Genomic DNA, 14,193 nt, shown 5'->3' with positions numbered 1-14,193 from the left:
TCATGTTCTTGTCACCAAGGTTGCTTCTACTGGCCTGCCTGTTCACAACTCACTTATTAGAATGTTCTGTACATAATGTAATGCCACTGTTATGTGAATCAATCATGACAAAGATTTTCTGAGCAGAAGTCGCAAAATTAATTTATCTGCATTAGATTAAACAACCCCTGGAAGATTGTCAGTTTTTTCCTTTCACACATCACCCAAACTTTAAAAATTCCATCAATAAATGTTTTCCAATTCACAGTCAGCATCTTCTTAGGACCTTTACATTATTTTAATACCGATTAGAACATTGGAATGTTGGGACATCCAATAAAAACAATGGAGTGATCCATGCTTCTAAAGGCCGGTAGATGACTGGACCTCCATCATTCCAATGTTTAACAAAGGCAACACGGAGACCAAAGGGATTTCAAACCTTTCGGCCTCTGAAAGGCCTTTGTTTTACATATTAGAACATTCTGCCCTGGGATGGAATGTTCTAGTTGCATTAGAGCCCTTCATAGTGGTCTCTACTGGCCATTGAAGGCCTGCTCCAATTTTCACTCTGGAGCAGGCCTTTAATGGCCAGGTAGAGTCCACTGCAACGGGCTCTAGGGCTATAGTAAAGTTCCACCCAAATCCAAAAATAATAGAAATCTTCAGGTGGTTCTACTACATTCCATTGGAGCCACGTTGCCTGCTAAGGAAAGTGCTTAGTAAAAGAGCTATATTCGCATCTACACATAAAAGGAACAGGTTAGGTGCCAATTAAAAAACATTCACCCATGAACTTACTTGACATAGAGTAGTACTAGTCTGAGATGCATCTCTCCCCGTAAGGTTCTACAGTGGCAGTCAGACTCAATATTTTCACTATTAAATGCTTTGAAATTCATACTGATATTAACATGTAACACACAAATGTACTACATGTTTACTTTTCAAGTTTAGATGAACCACAGCTTATGTAGGCAACATTTTAAAATGGTTAGTGTCTGGCGGCCATCTTGCTTCACGGTGAGTATCTTTATGTCAGGAGAAACTGAACCAGCAATCTCAAATGGTGTCACTTTTGTTTTGTGTTCCTAAGTGAAAAGTTGTATTTACACAATTCATTTGGAACACGCTAACGAGCACCTGCAGAGTCCTTCTTGGACCAAGTGTATCTCATTATGTTGCAGATAACCATAAGTCCAAAGTATATTTAGAGTGGGGTCTAGCCTGTGAAAAAAATAGGTTGCTGTTATCTTCATGTACCTCAAAGCAATTGGTCCTTCGTGTGGGTATCATTGGTAGGTGTATCAGAAGTTAGAATTGTGTGATTGAAAGTAATGCAACATAGACAGAGATTCAGGTGCATTTATCGAAGATGCCCTTTCACTTGCCTTTACAGCAGAACCCTTTTTCTTGGCATCCTAGGGTACAGTGGTCTCTTTATAGTAGAACCGATCTTGCTAATCTTAACTTCGGGACAAGTTTATAATAGTGTTTGTTCATGAACTTTGATTTACTTTGAATATATTGACCAACACATTCATGTATTAATCATTGATTTAAACCAAATTTGATGATTTGAGTTTAAAACTTCGCTAATCATTTGATAAACCTTTATGGTTTTGAAACTTAACAACCTTCTTTCTTCCTTGTGGAACCAAATCTGCTTCAGGTTATTGAATTCATTGATGTTTGATACCAGCCAGAGATTATCCAGTCCCGGTTTTCCAGCCATTCTAGTGGTTTGAGCGTTCAAGCGCTGCACCACGTCACTGAGGAGCAGCAGTGAAGGAGGCAGCGAGTAGGCAGCGAGGAAGCCGAGAAACGCCAGGGAAACGCCAGGGAATATCGGGCAAGTTTTCCTTCTAGCCGCTCATTAAGCGCCCGTCGGCGCCCGTCAGCCAGCCAGCCAGCCAGCCAGCTTATAGAGACGGCGTTCTATGCCTGTTACATCAGGCATCCACTTCCAGCCGCGGCCTGCGGGCTGGGCTAGGCTGTGAGCAGCGGCGGCTGCAGTCACGGCTGTGGAGCCCATTCGTTTCCTGACTGGAAGGGCCACGGTCTTTGACTGCCGATTGTTGCGGTAAGCGAGCAGACTGACCAGCTGTTCGTGAGTCCTCCATGGCTCCTTCTTTCTCCCTTTTCCACCCCTTTTTTGTATGCCATACACGTCTGCCCTTCTGCATTTTACCTGCATTGTACCTGCAGCCCCATATTACCATACAGCTAAACTTAAACTGCAAAGCCCTGTAGCCCTGCATCACCCTGAATCATCAGTTGGCTGTTACCCTAAGATCACCAAATGTAGAGAGTGGAGGGGAGGTGAGCGGAGGTGATCAATAGGAGAGCACTTTGCCATCTTGCCTACCTGCCTGGGGGTCTTGCCTGTGGTCCTGGGGCTCTGGGGTTCCACTACTAAGCAGTCTGTCAGTCGCCTAGCTGCCCGTCAGCCACCAGCCACCAGTCAGGGGGCGGGTGTGCAGGCGTACAGGCTTGAGTGTCCATAGCTTCTCATCAGGGGGGATTGTTGGGGGGCGCACAAAAACTTGACAACTTGGCGGGCCTGGTTTGACTTTCAGCTTCTTCAGTCTTACAAACCTAACCAGGCGACAATACTTGACAAGATACACCCCAGCCTCATTCAAGTTCAAGGTGCAAGGCGGCTACAACAACAGATAGGGAACCATGAAATCAGGCTGAGTGAGATAGGCACCTACTAAATCAAGACCTCAATCTAAGGCAACAAAACAGAAAAGAAAAACCAGGGCAATAATGGGCCTAGTGGAATCAGCCTACTTGACTCTGCCCCAAACAGCCACAAAACAAACCTTGAAGAACTTGAGAGCCACAAGTCAAACAGATGGCCAACATGACTCCTTGTCCCCATCCTTGCCTTAACCCCTATAATAGTGTATCTTTGAACAGAACAATCAACGGTACAATTACCAATGACCTTTTAAGCCAGGGGGGAAAAAATACTTAAACTGCAACAGGAGAAGGAGTCTCTGTTATCCCAAGGCTGGTCAAGGCTGATCAAGAATTAATCAATATAGAAGGGACACCATCAATGAGAAATCCTTGTTCCTTTCAGCCTCAGATCTATACCAAATGTTCCTTCCTGAAAGACTCTGGTACTGTAATATTTTCCAAAAGCAGCAAATAAAAGGGCTGCTAACACCTCTTAAGCCTTCTCAACTTTCTCAACCTTCACAACTAAATCTGATCAAACCTCACAGACAACACAAATTGTAGCATTGATTAACTAAAATGAAAAATTCCAAGACATAAATAATGGAAACACTAGAGTGGACGAGACCTCCATTCGACAAAATAATGAAGCAATGCAAGCGGCTGAAGAGGTAGCCGAAGAACCAAATGTGGCAAGTTCAAATAAGGAACACAATAGTTACCAGCAGGACCATCAAGTCACTCAGCAGAAGGACAGCAATAATGAGCGAATAACGAGTCCTCTAGCTGAAGGGGCTTGCCTTGCCAAAAACACCGATGCTCCATCTCAACAGAGGGGAATAGACATGGGACTTGACCCAAAGCTCCAACAGGCTCCTTTACTGACAATAACTCAGCAGGTATCACAGTTACAAAAATCTACAACCAATCCTTGCCAACTGCACAAGCTGAAGTAGAAGTAGAAGACTCAATGCTTTTGGTGGCTTCAACGGCTTCAGGAGTACCCTTGGTAAATTCACAAACAGGGCCTGGCCTGCTGTCTCCCAAGGAAACTTTTCAAACCTCCAATGACAAAATGTATTTTTAGCCTCCCAAGAGTGGGAGAAATTACTTGCTTCATACAGCCATGATTCAAATATTCCTCCAAAAATAGCGTGCTCAGAGAGAAGTGAAATTAACCACACAAATAAACAATCAATTTGGGGTGCAATACTATGCGCTATGCAATATTCAACAGTCGCGCTACAATACCAATCTCACAAATTGGATCTCCAACTTACAGTCCTTCAAACCCTAGCCCCTTCACTTCAGGGATTGATAGGAAGCTAGCTGATTTGAATGGATTAATAAAAAGGGGGCAAGAAGCAGCCTTTAAAACTCAGCCTTTGCAACAAGAATGTTCTTGTGCTCCAATAGTGTACAAATTGCTAAAGATTCCATCAATATTAAGTGACTTGCTTCATGTTCTGAAACCAATAGTCACAACCCAGATCTCTGCGACCAGTGATCCAACTTCGGAGAATAAAATTAATTCGGATCTTCAACCAGTGACGATGACACTGTCAAATAGTGAACATCTGCCACGCGGAAGTGGGCCCTCGTTTAACACCGACGAGGAAATACAACATCTCACCAGTAAAAACTCATCGTAAACATAACAAGAAAGGAAGGAATAAGAAACCAATTATCCAGGCCCATCACTTGGTTAGCAGCCTCAGCAATGCCAGGTTACTCTCGATCTCAAAAGCACGGAAACTTCAAATTCCTTTGTTCCAACTCTTGCAGACAGTACAAAGAAACGGTTTACCAGATCTAACACCCTACAGGCGCAAAAAAGGGGAACTTATACTTCATTAAGTGCTACCAACAATCTGGAAGGTAGACATACATCAGTTAGGACATCGCCCGGTAGCAGACCAAATCTAAGCCCTTCAGAACAGGGCAGTAATACAGAAAGAGTCAACCTAAAGCAATTGTCACTCACAACATCTCAAATTTTGAATTAGACGGCATTCAACCACTAATTCAGGAATTACCGCAATCAGAAGAGACCAGTACTATTATATTCTCCCCTCAATATAAATCACGAGATCACGTGGACATAATAGACAGAGGAAATGTGCTACGGCTCCTACACTCTATTCCAAGCTTAGTCAACATACATACCTCTGATATACTGTCAATAGAATTTTCGCCAAATAACAACTCCCTAAGTACTGAAGCAACAAAAACAAAATGGAACACCGTAGAGGTGGCACGTAGAATTATTCAGGAAAAAACTAATTTCAAAGCTGGGGGATAATCCTGAAACCAGTCCCAAAACCATTATATCCAACACCTTTTTTAAGAAATGAAGTAAATAGCCCAAGAAGAAAGGCCACTTCAGCGCTAAAAAGAGCAAAGAGCAGAACCCCCGGTACCAAGGTACCAGACCAGTGTCCGATTTGAAAACTGCCCTGATTCCAACCCATGGACAATCTGATATAACATACCCCCCAACTAACTACTGGCTGGAAATACAGTGAACATCAGTACACTCAAAATGGCAAAACATGCTTGTCTCTCAATCACCTTTAGCAGAGCAAGATAAAATTAACATCTGCGTTTGGAATATCAATGGAATAGCATCCAAAACTAGTGATTACGAGATGTTGAATTATTTGTTATAATCCTCCTTCAGGAGAAATTAGCTCCTTTAAGATCGGCATTAACAAATTTAGTGATCATATGCCACAGGAGCGGACACTTAAAGCAAGCTCTAACAACTCACTTGAAATTTGCAAAACCATTGTGCTGGATGAGACCAATAATCTTAAACGAATAAGATGCAACTTAAAAAACATTGTGGAAATAACTTCTACTGCTAAAGATCTACATGACCATGGAGTAGATAAACTAGCCCGGCCATTGGAAAATTGGGACAAGTTTGTCTTATCACTGGAGAAAAATGTGCAACCAGGTTAGGTCCAAAACAGAGGTATGTAGTAACACCTTCAAAAATAGTAAAAAGTCCAGACTTCAAAAAACTAAAGCAATCCATAAATCAAATCTTAAGGTGACTCCGTAAATCACCATACAACTCAAGTTTGCAAAGCTCACTTCGTGAATTAAAGACATCGATAAAACGGAGGAGATGGGCCAACAAAAGAGCTAAGGATAATGAAGTATGGGCGAAGCTCCTCCATGATGCAAGTCAGGACAACAGCGCTAAGTTTTGGCAAACAGTAAATAAACTAGAGTGGCCTTATCATTCTGGCATAAACACTAACATTTCTGAAGCCACCTGGGTTGACTACCTTTTTAATCACTTCAATGATAAGGAGAAAGAAACAACTGTCCCCTCTGCTTACTTGGGGAATGACACCATCAAACGTGCTACAATGGTAGAAACAGTCCAACACCGTTCCAAGGATGTGGACAGTAGTGACCCAGGTTTAATACAACAGGAGACGGACCCGTTAGCGGGGCCAGATTGCCTACCTAGTGCAGTAGAGGAACAAAACGACCATACAGCACTGCTAATAAGAAAACAAATTGTTAGAGGCAGACGGGCGGGAGCACCTGGCCCTAATGGCATTCCGCCGATGTTGTATAAATATGATCTGGAATTCTGGAGTAATGCATTAGTCCCGGTCTTCAGACACGTGCTTAGAACAACTATAATGCCAGAGTCATGGAGAGGCTCAACCATTAGCCTGATTTACAAACCGGGCGAGAGGTCCGTCCCAAACAACTACTGACTGATAGCCCTCATAGACACCGAGGCTTAATATTATGCAGGGATCATTCTAAATGAACTAGCAAGTTGGGCTTCTGCGAGTCATCCAATACCTCTAACGCAAACGGGCTTCTGTCAAGGGCAAGACACAATAACAAATATCATGACCTTAACAATGCTTATGGATGCTGCGAAGCAGCAAAAATACCCCCTTTCCCTGTGTTTTATAGATTACACAGCAGCCTTTGACCATGAAGATCAGACTAAGTTCTGGCGAAAACTGGACGATTGGGGAATACCAACTCTCCTCTTAGATCAACTTAGGAACTTGCATACTGATACGTGGATCAGAATAAAGCTGGGTGCTGGGACGCACCTTTCAAAAAGAATCCCCACTACTAAGGGTTTAAAACAAGGATACCTCCTAGCTCCGTTGCTTTTTAGCCTTTTTCTGATGGATCAACCGGGAGAATTGGACAGCTGTTCATCACATGCTCCGAAGTTGGGAAACAGAATATTGTATAACCTCCTTTATGGTGATGATTTGGTCCTGATCAGCCGGACCCCCATCGACTTGCAACATCTTCTGGACGTTACCCAAAACCTTTCGCTATGGAACGGCTTAAAAATAAAATTGAAAAGAACAAAAATCATGACAGTAAACCACCATAACAAAAGTAATTTCAATTGATCTCTGGATGGGACGCGTCTAAATCAAGTAACACGTTATACTTATTTGGGCATTCTGCTAGATCAATACAACTCCTGCAATCCACAGATGGAATCTCAGCGAAGGAAGGGAGTTATGACTTATCTAGCAATAAAGCCCTTGAAGAAGCTGCTACCGGACTTAACACTAGTGCCTTTCTTAAAAGTTCTGCAGGCAAAACTGAAGCCCACAATAACGTATGGTAGCAAATCATTGAAGGGTAAAGATGCAACAGTTCTAGATAAAATAATACTAAATTCCTACCAAGCGATCTTTAAACTCCCCAAATATGTTTCTCCGGCCCAAATAAGGTTGGAATTCGGCCTACAAAATCAATCAATAGAAAGAAGGGGAGCTTATGTAAAATGCTGGCATAAGATCAGAGCAGCTGAGGAAGGGACGTTGAACAACCATGTCTGGGCTGAGCTGTCCCGTCCTAAAAAATCGCCAGCTAAGGAGTACCTTCTGAAATCCATCAAGTCCTTAGGCCTGACAGACCTCTGGAACACGGCAATGGCTCATTCAGTATTTAAAAAAATAGTAACAAGGACAACACAATTATTGTCAACCATAGAGGACAAGAAAACTCTGTCAAAACGAGCGCATGGCTGGGTTGTGCTAAACAACTATGACATTTTGAAACCCCAACCTTATTTCAAAACGGGAATAAAGATAGAGACAAAGGAAAGATTCTTAAAAGCCCGCTTGGGAGTTGGTTCGATCTTCCTGTTTTTACCCCTTTGGGAAAGAAAAGGAGGCGACCAACCCTGCCGCCTGTGCGGCTGTGGAAAAGAGGACCTCATCCATATTATTTGTATTTGTGACAAGCTAAAGGACATAAGGAGTTCTCTATTAAAACCTCTTTTTAACCAGCAAGGAGTCAGGTCATGCAGACAGTCAGTAATGCTGTGCTTTAATCCAACTTTAGGGCAGTTAAACTGCCATTTTGTAAAATTTCTCGATATTATAGCACAGAGATTGAAATACATTTCTCGCTTGGCTAGGAATCATCCCCCAACAATGAACTTGAGTTGTACCTGAACACTCCTGTTAAAACTTGCTAGACCTTTTAAACAATGGCACTAAGACATTAAAATCGGGCATGTGTTGAAGATGTTAATTGAAGTTTAGGAAATAACGTGTGGTTACAGTCTACTAACATACCCACGAACAAGGTTTGCAAAGGATTTTCTGGAGGGTTGACACTTAATTGTTAATTCTTCATTGAAGTGAGTTTAATAGATTATGTATTAACTCGGTCGATTGAGAAAAAAAAAAAGTGAAAATCTTTTAACTTGATTTATGTGTAAAATACTGTAGATATTCTTAAAATAATTGTAATTCATTGTATTTGAGCAAGGAGTTCAGATTTTAATGTGTATTTAATGTATGCAATGGTTTTAATTAATCAAGCATTAATTTACTTAATTGATGCCAATCTCAGTCAGAACTAAAGATTAATCGAAGAGTGCTTTCCGAACCTGAATTTCTACCAGAATTTCCACGGAGCAAAGCGCTCTATCACTAGTCACACTGTGGGCATCCTGTCACCTAATTAACTCAGTCACAAAACTTTGCCCTATGCAGCCCTGCATATGATTTCACCATTCTGTACAGGCTGTTTTCAGTTGATCACCTGTTCTTTAAATGGTGCATGTTCAATTCTTTGACAGTCCTAATAAGATTTGCCAAATAACTGCAAATTCATCAAATAAGGAGTCTGCGGATTGAACTCCCTCGTGGATTCTTTGGTGATGGTACGTGGATTGCTTTCCTTGGGCTTCCAAAAAGCAGCCATCTTAGATCTATAAGTATGTGTTGGTAATGCTACTATGGTGAATTTATAACTATACATTTTACAAATTGAGGTCCCCTTTACACATTTCTAAATCTTTTAAATTTTCAACAGCCCGGTCATATGTGATGGCCAGATCTTCTTACCATAAATTATTTGACTTTTACAGCTGTCTGAATTGCAGCACTTTTGTGTGATCTGCACATAAACGGCAGCACTTGTGAACCCAACTTCATTTCCTCAGGTGGCCTGTTAGGCTGGCTCCACACAACCCTTGACCGTAGTTAAGACGGGTATGGGCCCTACTTGAAAAGAACACTTTTTCTAGTTAATAGAAAAGGTAACAGCAGCAACAAGCAGCCTAATATCTAACACCTACACAAACACAGGTACTCTGTGTCCAAATGACACTGTGGCAACCTGTGTCATTTTTAGACTGTTATTAGACTGTTTTCATTCCTTTCTCTAGCCTTTCAGTACATTATGAACTTTCTTCTCTCAGTTCAATATGTGTTGTTGAGACCAACAGCTACTCTTCTGAGTTCTAAGAGCAACACCATTTGCAAAATGTGCTTCTGGCATGGCAAAACAGTTCTATAAATGTTCCAGAGGTTAAAATGATGTCATATGAAGTGGAAGAGGGTACAACTGATTGATGTGCAATACAATCTGAGGGCCATACAATTACATTTATATATTGAGCTAGTAGTGTGTTGGTGAGTAACACACACTTCTCTCCCCCATATATCCCAACACATTTGTAGCAAATTCAAGATCATTAGCTAGTCTCCCTCAGTCTGTTTACCAACTTCTTACAGCATTTTGTAAGTGGACTTTACAACCTAATTTCCAGAATATCTTCTCATCTATGCCCTTCAAAACAAGTTTGAAAGCATTTAAGTTTAATTGCTGTTATCATACCAGCCCATTCAAAAGTTGGAACTGACTGTCTCATCAATGTTCCAGTACTTTACAATATGGTGCCATAAATTCTACACCCAAGGAGTGCGAAATCTGATAATTGTTATCCTGAAATTATGTAAATTACACATAATTTACACAAACGCTCTTTGGGTTATCTCGAGTGAACACTGAACGCAGGTGAATTTTTTGCATTCAAAAGTGGTGGACAAGATGAATGGTTCATATTTCTATTATGGCACATTTTCCGCTAGAATCTGTCTCCCACAAGAATTTTTATGCTCAAACAGCTTCCAGCAAGAAAATGTACTAAATTGCACAAAGGCGTAACCTCTGACAGTTTGCAAAGTATGCATAATGGACAATTACGTAAACGATACAAGCTTTCTGTAAAATTAGCATGGTCTTACTTTTCACACGCTGTGCTGAACTGAGCCCTGAGCAAATAAGGAAACTGTGCCATATTAGATGGAATGTGCTGCCCCCAGAGCAGCCGCCAGGGCAGCGCATTCAAGTGTTTCAAAGCTGCTTTGTGTTTCGCTGTGCAGACGGCAACCCATCTGCACTTTTAAGGGAGATTTCCGATCCCCTTGTAGTCAGGTGCAGTCAGTGATTGTACCCGCATGCAGGGGGATGTCTGAAGAGGTCGATGGGACCCTTTTTCTACCCGAGAGGGCTGCCTTTAGGAGGCACACTTTCAGTGCACTACCTTTTTGTGGCACACTTTCAGTTCACTTCTCAAAGGCATATTTGTGTCTGCCCCCATGTCAGTAATACGGCACGGGCGTAGAGGCAAAGTGATTCCCTCATTTGCATGGAGACACACACCCATGTAAATGTGGAAACGCCCTTTCATGATAGCACTGGAGCAACTTGTGCACCAGCGCTATCTGCATTAGAGACTGGGATACACAAGCATTAGCAGCTCCTCCTTTAGTTCCAAAGCCATGTATCTATGGCCACGCACCGGCTGTTTTATTCTTCATGTTACTGATGCAGTGGGCGTGACTTCTTTGGGGCAAAGGTCAAAACTGCCAGAGCAACTGTTGCTGTTGACGCTTAAGCAATGCTCGCAAATGAAGGAACTCCCTGAAAAGAAAAGAAAATGTATATTGTCAGACTTTGTCTATTGTTAGATTTTCCATTATGAACTTATTTTTCTACTGGACCCAGCATGTTTGTCTTAAAATTATATTTATGATATGTGTTGGTTTTTCAAAGGTTCAGCCTAGTTCTGCTGTACAACAAATTGCAGAAGATATATTGGTATTTGATTAAACCGCACCTAAATTTCTCTTTTTGACTCTATTGGCCAATCTGGGGACTATGTACATTAAGCTATGCTGAACCACAGGCTGGTGAATCATTTTCTATATTTTATGCACAATAAGAATTGCCTTGAGAAGGAAATTGCTAAAAAGAGACAAGCACTGGTAATGCTAATAAATCTGGCTTATCATTGAAAGTTCCTCTTCTGTCATTTATTTATTTGAGGCACTCACTAAGTCACTCATTCCTGGACTTATAGACTTATAGATCCATTTCTCCACCCAATGGGTAATTCTAGCATTAAGCCAATTATCCAACAACAATAAAACATACTGACAAATGGCCAAATGTATGATAATAAAAAGAGCGCACATAGAAAAATAAAAATAAATACCACCTCCTAAACTTAGTGAGCAAATGCTTAAAATGTAAATATAATATTGAACTTAGGAAGAGGTGGTCATCTTGCAATGATGTTGTATTGTGCACAGTGTACAACTTGTGTACATTTTCAACGTAGATGCCGCATTATGTGTTGGCCACCTTGGAGCAGTAAAAGCAATGACAGAATGTGCACGATACAATCTTAAAATGCTAAAGTGTATAGTGCATCAATGTTGTATTAAGGTGACCAACATAATACTTTTAAATATGTTGACCATCTTGGAACTATAAAACAATGAACAATATAGGCAATACCATTTCAAGATGAGCAACCAGTTTAGAAATAGTGACCAAAGAGGGTGCAGCAAATTAAAGTTGGAGCAAGCGAGCTGCCGGTAGGAGTGTGTGTGAGTTGGAGGACGCTCAAGAAAAAGAATTATAGAAAAATAAAGCTGACCTATGAAATGAAAGCATGGAAAACTAATGGATTGGTCACCAGCCCAGACAAAGAAGTGCCCTCAATTTTAGATGGATGTGCACATATGATCAGGACAAATGTTGTTACTCACTGCCAATTGCAAAAATAGGCAAAACGGTTGCTGTCATGGGGAGAAGCAGAATATGAATGACACATGAACAGATAGAAGAGGCCTGGACCAAAGGCCCTTTATTTATGTATGTAAGGAGAGGCTTTTTTTACAAGGACCTGGCAGACACCACCCCACTTAAGAAGGCCTAATAAGGATTACTACAATGCGAGTCTTCCACTCAAACATTTATCTGTGAGATTCCACGAAACAAAATAAATATTAGTCTACAGCCTTCAATACAGTGTCAAAACAATCTACCCGAAAAGGTCTGTTGGCTTTAATAAATGTATTGCACATTAGGTACTCCCTTTGTAACGTTTAATAATAAACATTTCAGACCTGTGGCATCTGACATAACGTTTCCCAATGAACCAATCAAGACTATAGTCATCATTATTGAGTTATCATCATAACACACGGAGGCCTCCTCCCTTGCACGTAAGCCAGCAATCATCATCAACAGTCACAGAATAACAAATATATACAAACTTACACCTAGCAAAGCAATAGACAACTCCAGTGAAATCAGCCTAACAAAGATTATCACAATGCAAATCTTCAACTACAAGTGTTTGTCCAAGGGGGTAACCAAACTGCACCCCTTGATTACAATATTTGTCTGTGACATTCCTTGTAATGAAATGTCTGTCTGTAGCCTTTAACTAAGTGTAGTGAATATCCACACCTAAAGGCCCGTTGGCATTAACCAAAACGTTTCAGAATAAATTAGTCAGGCTTCCTGCCTTTGTCATAACTTTTAATAATAAGCATATCATAGGCAGATGGAAAGATTGATATAATTCAGGAAATTCCAGAAATGTTGTGGGCACACTGTCCCACCCACTCGAGCTGCTGCCGGCGCTGCCACAGCCATGGCACCTGCCAGCACTACTAGTCGAGACTACCTCTGGACCTCTCTACCTCAATAACGCACCTCAGACGCATAGCACACTGGAACTTTTGAACACTTATGTTTACCTTTGTCTCTTTTATGTGATTTCTCTCCTATCTGCTGTAAAGCGCTCCGATACCTTCGGGTCTGGCCAGCGCGATGTAAAACCTCTTAAATAAATAAATAAATAATACATGGAGGCCCAAGGGACTTCACAATAAGGCCACTTTAGCGCTCTTTCCAAGGGTTGAGCTGGAAGAAGGTGGAGCTTGCTTCCCCACACCTGGTCCTAGGCTAATGCACCAGAACCTTCCTCTCATCTCCTAAATGGCCGTGCCACACAAGATTTACGAGTAGTCTCCAAATAGTCTCCAACTCCAAGCCATGCAATACATTGCATAGTGCAAATAAAGTCGGTACTCCAATAAAATTTAGATTTTTACTCTATGAAGGCACCGTCAGCTTTATTCTGGGCACACAGTCTCAGTTTCAACTATAGAGTATGGCAATTGACAGGAACTCTACATGACTGTCTATTCAGAGGCACGCAAATTATGGCTGACGACTTCTCCACCCCCAGTAGGACCCATGCAAGACCAACATCCAAACATTATCTAAAGAATGAGAGAGAGAGAGAGAGAGAGAGAGAGAGAGAGAAAGACAGGTATTCTTTGGGAGTAGTGGCCATCTCTCCCACTCTCCCTCGGTACTCAAAAGTGCTTGGTGGGGTCACACCTAACTAACCAGGTAGGGTCAAAGGAGGTCGGGAAAAACACTGGTGCTGCTGAAAACCACTGGGCGTAAGCAGAGGTGCCGACATGCTACTAAAGTAACAGCATTCTAGAAGGTCCACCGCAAATGGTACAGTAGGAGGAGGGGCCCTTATTTTCACCAGCTGCGGTGGAACAGTCCAATTGAGCTAAGCTGACATTGCAGAATAAATGTAAGTTTAAAAAAAAATGGATACAGTATTTGTATACAATAAAGAAGTCAAAGGACTGCAATCTCCCATGCAGTCACACAATACTCCCTCTAATGAATTACAATTTGAAGGCGACCATGGTGACTCAGTGCAGAAGATAAAATCAGAAAACAAAAGAAAATCATCATTCCAACGGGAAGAATGGGCAGAAAGTAGTGTTAAACAAAAGAGAAGCATCCAAGTTCAATGAAAGCAAGTCCCTGTATGTAGTACTGGCAGTGACAAGTAGAGGTCCGGGGTGCACCCTCGAATATCAGATAAACAAC

The 14,193-nt window shown here is 41.5% G+C and overlaps 1 long non-coding RNA gene across 1 annotated transcript in view; it reads right to left on the bottom strand.

Annotated features, from left to right (window-relative positions):
- The window catches only part of LOC146808909 (uncharacterized), a 125,722-nt gene that overhangs the window by 22,870 nt on the left and 88,659 nt on the right, over window positions 1-14,193 (bottom strand). The gene's annotated exons all lie outside the window — the stretch shown is intronic.

The sequence above is a fragment of the Triturus cristatus genome, chromosome 7 (genome assembly GCF_964204655.1).
Source record: "Triturus cristatus chromosome 7, aTriCri1.1, whole genome shotgun sequence".
Taxonomy (NCBI): domain Eukaryota; kingdom Metazoa; phylum Chordata; class Amphibia; order Caudata; family Salamandridae; genus Triturus; species Triturus cristatus.
This window is presented reverse-complemented; position numbering and strand designations above follow the sequence as displayed.